Source organism: Leuciscus leuciscus (genome assembly GCF_965113295.1).
Source record: "Leuciscus leuciscus genome assembly, chromosome: 15".
In the NCBI taxonomy this organism is placed as follows: domain Eukaryota; kingdom Metazoa; phylum Chordata; class Actinopteri; order Cypriniformes; family Leuciscidae; genus Leuciscus; species Leuciscus leuciscus.
This window is the reverse complement of record NC_138739.1, coordinates 2,823,796-2,830,360: the sequence shown is the minus strand read 5'-3', so window position 1 is coordinate 2,830,360 and position 6,565 is coordinate 2,823,796.

Below are 6,565 nucleotides of genomic sequence, written 5' to 3'. Positions count from 1 at the left end.
GCGCGAATTAACGGTCAACTGCACACAGCTGAATCTATCTATCTATCCATTTATCTATTTATATCTATCTATCCTATATATATTTATATATCCATCCGTCCAACCGTTTGTCTATCCATTTATCCATCCGTTCTATCTATACCATATATATATATATATATATATATATATATATATATATATATATATATATATCTGTCCTATATATCTATAGTCAAGTCAAGTCATCTTCGTTTATATATCGCTTATAACAATGTAGATTGTTCCAAAGCAGCTTTACATTGATAATAGGAAATTAAAGTAAAGTGTTTTGGCTTTACAGCAGCTCTAGAATAAAGTTATTGTCCAGCTAAAGTTAGTTTGATTGATTCACTTCCGTCGCAACGATCATTAGTTATTAACTTAGGGGCCGCTAACACGACACCGTTTTAACAGAAAACTCTTCAGTTCTTTCTGCGCAAACTTCAAAAACGCAAACCAGTGAGAACGCCGATATCTATCACCTATATATCTATCGCCTATACCTATCTGTCCTATATATCTATCTGTCCACCCATCCGTTCTATCTAACTATCTATCAATCAGTCCATCTGATCTATTCATCCATCTGAAGTGAAGACAGTACCCAGATAGCACACGTACATCGCGGAGACGTCTGTGAAAGATCGTAGCATCTGGTAAACATCGCATTCGAACGAGCGTTTTTAGTAGTTAACGAGCCGTCTTCCTTAGGTCTATATGACGTCTATATGATGAATCTTCAACATGCGGATCGGAGCGGATCAGCAGACGCGGCGTCTATTATCTCTTGTGGCGTCGCATTGTGCCACTCGCATCCAGTGTAAACACGGAAATATATATTTTAAATAATTATATCAAATACATACATTGATGGCTCATTGTTCATAGTTGATCAGCATACAATTTGACAAGCGTTAAAAACCATTGTTGCATTTTTCCCCTTACCAGTATATGTGAAAACAGTACCATATGCCTTTATTTAGAGATTTTGCATCTGTTAATGCAGTTTCACTGATCCATTTAGTCTCACTACATTAATATTTACGAGGGGCACCGACACTTAACTAGCTTTTCTTGCTTTCAGCACAGAATAATAAAATATGAGCATATAAGCATGACACACATGGATTTATTTAAATAAGTGATTGGCTAAGGGCAACTCTTACTGGTTACAAATCAGAATATATGAATAAAAATGAATAAAAAAACACAGGAACACTTTCTGGTACCCGTCATGCACAACAGCCTTTACATGTGTGTGTCCGTCCATCTGTTCCTTTGTTTGCTTGATCCCTCAGTAGAAAAAAAAATACATGCACAATACGCACATTTGAGGTAAAGCTCCTTTCGAGTGAACTGGAAGTCTACCTGTGGATTACAGGTGTGGTTCACATCATTACTCGTATCTTGCAGAAAGCATAAAGCCATGCTTGACTGCTGCTCAGAATGTAAAGTGTAGCATAACAAGCTGGATATTTGAGTAACAATTGAATTGATTCCATGATCCACGGCCAAGCCATTTTCATATTTTGATTCATATTGCCTTTTTTATTTAATGCCACTCACTTTCCAGAGTTGATTAAACTTTAAAACAATCTTTAAATATATTAAAAACAAAATGAAAGACACAATTTAATGTAGTAACTGCTGAGAGTACGAAGGTGAACATGGTCACACATAAGGTCCGGTAACGACTCTGGCTTACAAAAAGTAGTAGACAATTGTTCGGTCAAGATGGGAAGTAGTCGGTGGCTACAGACCGCCGATGAAATCTCAAAAGATCGTGAAGGCGGCCGTATCGACAGGTTGGGTGGATGACGTGGAGCTATGGCCAGGAGTTAGCCATATTGACATCATTAATTATTTTATCTTTTCGGAGGGTGTAGATCGTGAGGAGATGCGCAATTACAAAAGCACCGAGGCCTTCAATTACTTCTTTAGTAATAAAGTCGTTAGTAATAGTAAAATAAAGTATTTAGTAATAAATACCAAACACCCCACAATATGTCACATGCAGAATTTATAAATAATGTAGACAAAGACCCAACAAAGCCACTTTTCCTGTTAAAAAACAGTCTAATTGCGCAAGTGTTCCAGTGTAGAACCAGTAGTGCAACCCTGCAGCCTCACACATACAGTAGATGCAAGATTTTTAAGACCCCATCAAACCCATGCCGGTTCTGATCTCACATGTGAGACATGTAAAAGTTTCTATGAGTTCAAGCGAGCAGCGCACAGGCTTCTACTTTAGAATCTGAAACAAGGGAGCAGAGTTCTTCTGATTTGTGGCACAATACAAGAAAATTGAGAATAACTGCAAGTTCAGCTAAAAAGGTAGCCTGGGTTTCCCCAATGCAGCCTTGCGTGCAGCGCGATTTTATTCACACTGCTAGGCAGCCTGGACACCATGGACCAGATTTTCCCCTCAAAAAGGGAACCAATCACAGAACGGGGAGGGAGCAGCAAGACGATGACGACGTCTATGCGACACACCGAAGCAGTTTGTTTATATCTATGGATCCAACATGGCAGCAGACGCGAAGTTACCTTTCGATGCAGCCTTAGATAGTGTTCTAAGTAGTTTAGAACGCAAGTTTATTTCGTCTTCTTCCTCGTCGAATTTCTGTCGCTCTACATACGTCATCTGGTATAATTGAAACGATTGGCTATGAGCTACATACAGGCGCATTTGATAGACATTCATAGCGCCCAATAAACGGCTCTGGGCATTCGTAAACCACGCCTCAAATACGAGAAAATGAACATGTGGTTCCCAGACCACGTCTCAATGAGACGAGGTCTGACGTTAACCAGGCTATAAGGTTCCTTCTAGAGCATCCACCAATCCTGACAAGTTTATGGCAGAGCACCTGTACCCCTCTCCTTTCGTGGCAACTATGCCACAAATTATGCTAAGGAGAATGAGGTGGTTGCTGGTAATGCACTTCGAGAGCAAGGCACGAGTATTACACATAGCGGCATCGTTGTTAGTGTCACAGAGCCGTGGTTGTCAGCCAGCCCAGATGGGGTAATTAGTCAGCTGCAAATATGGCTTGACCCCAAAAAAATTCTAACAAAAGGTTTCTCAGTGGTTTACAGTAGTATCAGATGCACTTAAAAACATACTAAAAGTTCACCAAAGTTTGACTCCAAGAAAGGCCCCATTTTCAAAATGGCGGCCGTCAGGTCCTTAAAATGACCATTACTCCTTTGTATTCCTCCTAGACCAGGAATACTGGTGCCTGATACATGTTTTGGCCATGTAATATTCTATTTAGCATATTTGCATAATAAATAAGTGATTACACGTACAATTATATATTAAAGCAATTGGTTACAAGCATATTTATGCGAAAAAGTACAATTTCCCTTAAGTAATTGCACATTTCTCCTTTATCATATCGTTTTTCCTAGTGTTGGTGGTTTCTGTGGTTCATAACCATTATTTTGATACAGTAATATCACAAAATCACGTATTCCATAAGTATGTAATCATGTCAGTGCAATTTAGACAAGTCCAATGGATTCATAGACCCAGAAAAGATGGGGTTAGACACCAAGATTACTTGGCTAGGTCAAATAATAATTTTTAGTATGTTATTAAGGACACCTAATACTACAAAAAACAGCTGAGAAACCTTTTGTTAGGATTTTTTTAGGGTTAGGTGTTTTTTTTTCTCCATATATGCAGCCCCTAAATTGACTCATCTGTCCTACTCGTAATAAAATGTCCCGTCCCAAGTAAACTCCATTCTACCCTCTTGGATCAACTTGACCATACCTGCAGTGATATCAAGCTAGTAGATGGAGTACCACAACTTCAGAAAACAGGTAGCCGAGGATATTACATGCAGGTACAATTAGGCATGTTTTGTGCCGGTCTGAAGATGACCAAGTTGTTTATCTGGAGCCCAAATGACACAGTTATGTTCACTGTACCATTTGATGAGCCCTATGTTCTGGAGAGGGCAGGATACCTGAAGAGATTTTATTTCTCAACAATGTTGCCCCAGCTTGTGGATGAATTTGTTGGTCAGCGACTGAAACTGCAGGACAGATACATGAGCATAATGAATTCATAGAAAATATCGCCCAGAAACATTTTATTCAAATCACAAAACAACTGTTTGTGAATAGGCAACTACAAATGATGGCCAGGCTACTATTACACAGTAGCGATAACGTTAAGCGCACCAGAATGAAATATAATATTCAGAAGTAAACAGCATAGCTGACTTACAGATTCAGTTTACATCCACAAATGAATAAGCGTGTCGATTCAGGGAGCAGTGCAAAGTGTCCGTGTCCAAATCAGTTTTTTGTGTGTGTTTTTAGTAATTGTTGGTTTCTTGGTAAAGAAAACACATTTTTACTCAAATTAATCAAAGTTTTGGAACCAAACTATAATATCCAGAAGTAAACAGTGTCGCTGACTGAGTGTTTATGTCAGAATGTTTATTTTTAAACCACAACCTTCTTGGGGCTTCTTTTACTGGTATTTTTAACGATATCTTTTGCATTTCTCATCCAAACAACGTCAAACTTGGCACTGCACTTACTCGTGCCCGTAGCGAGACACCTGTCGAGTTTGAAATCCATCGGACTAACGGTTCGAGAGATATGCGAATAACAGACACACACACACACAGACAGACGTTTCTGTAATTTATAGATAGATGAAAACTCATTTTTTTACACAATCAATTACATACATTTAAAAATGCTGAGCATAAGTATTGTTGTACATAAGTGAATATTTACAAATACAGGGATGTTGTTCATGTAAAATTGTACAATTTGTTGTTAATGCAAATCTGATAAAATCTATTGTACACAAACTCAAATAACAAAAAAATGTATACAAAGAGTAAATATAAACAGTAAAAAAATGACAAAAGGGTTGTGTAAAGGGTGTGTGTTTGTGTGTGTGTGTGTGTGTGTGTGTGTGTGTGTGTGTGTGTGTGTGTGTGTGTGTGTGTGTGTGTGTGTGTGTGTGTGTGTGTGCGCGCAGATGCAACTTCAACCTCAGAACATCACTGCTGTCACTTGTTAGGGGTGAACAGTTTAGGACCCAAGGACCAGATGTTTGAAAGAAGACCCGGAGTCAGAATTATAATAAATTGAAGAAAAGTTTTACTGAAGATAGTTTGCGGTTTCATCAGCAGCAGTTCAGCTTCAAGACTCCCTGCTTACAGTTACACAGATCACAGCAGTTACACACACACACACACACAGCAGTTATACCATTTCCAAGGTCTAAGCTACGTCATTGCTTACAGGCTGAATGATTCTGATTGGCTAAGAAATTGATAAACATAGTAATTTTCCACACATATACAGATAGACAGAAGCATATCTCCATAGATTATGCAGCTGACACTCGGACCCTGAAGTTAGGCACGCCGTGGCCTTCCAGGTCGCAAATTTGGGTTGCTGGGTGCCAGCATGTCCCGAACAACAACTCAGTCAATCTCCAACAATGCCAGTGGTTCCTTAACCTGTAAGCAAGAAGACTAACACACACACACCGAACACACAGCATTTCCAAGGTTGGATTTGGCCAGGCTCTAACTATAAACAGGAGTCTCATCTCAAAACATCAAGATAACAAGTTCTTTCTCTCAGGATAGGACACTTTATCCTAAATGGAAACTATAGGCTTTAACTGACAAAGGCTTAAACTATAGACTTAAATGACCCCTATGTGTTTTAACATGTTGAAGACCTTTCTCAAACACAAAACAAGTCCTTATTTAATTTCTGGAAGCTGGGATAAATAGACAAGCAACGTTACTGCATTCAGATATCAAATACTGACATTAAAGAATACATGAAAAGCACATTTCAGTATTCACACTGGGAACTTCTATAACAAAGTAAAATCTCCAGAGAAGTCATTCAACTCATTTGATATTTAGAAGGAAAAGTATTGATTAATACCTTGATTATAATCACTCATTACATATACATTGAAGCAGCAGTGGATTCCAATCCACTCCCTTCAGCATGTGTGTGTGTGTGTGTGTGTGTGTGTGTGTGTGTGTGTGTGTGTGTGTGTGTGTGTGTGTGTGTGTGTGTGTGTGTGTGTGTGTGTGTGTGTGTGTGTGTGTGTGTGTGTGTGTGTGTGTGTGTGTGTGTGTGTGTGTCTGTGTGTGTGTGTGTGTGTGTGTCAGGTGTGGGACGCCGGCTCCGGAGCGCTGCTGCAGAAGATGCCTGCTGATCTCCCTGTGCTGGACATCTGCCCGTTCCAGCACAACCAGGGCAGCTTCCTGGCCTCGCTCAGCGAGAAGATGCTCAAGGTCTACAAGTGGGACTGTGGGAGTGAGACCCGAGACCCAGACCGACCCACGCGCGCTTCATCACGTCTTCTGTTCAAATCAGTGCTTTCTCAGTGTTTCAGTTCATCACTGCTCACTATTTTCATTGTATATATGTAAGTGTTTTTGTATTTCTTTATTAAAATAATACGTGCTTTGACAGTTTGTGAGAACTTAAAAACACCTCAGAGGACGGGGACATTACAATACTTCGGAAAATCACTAAG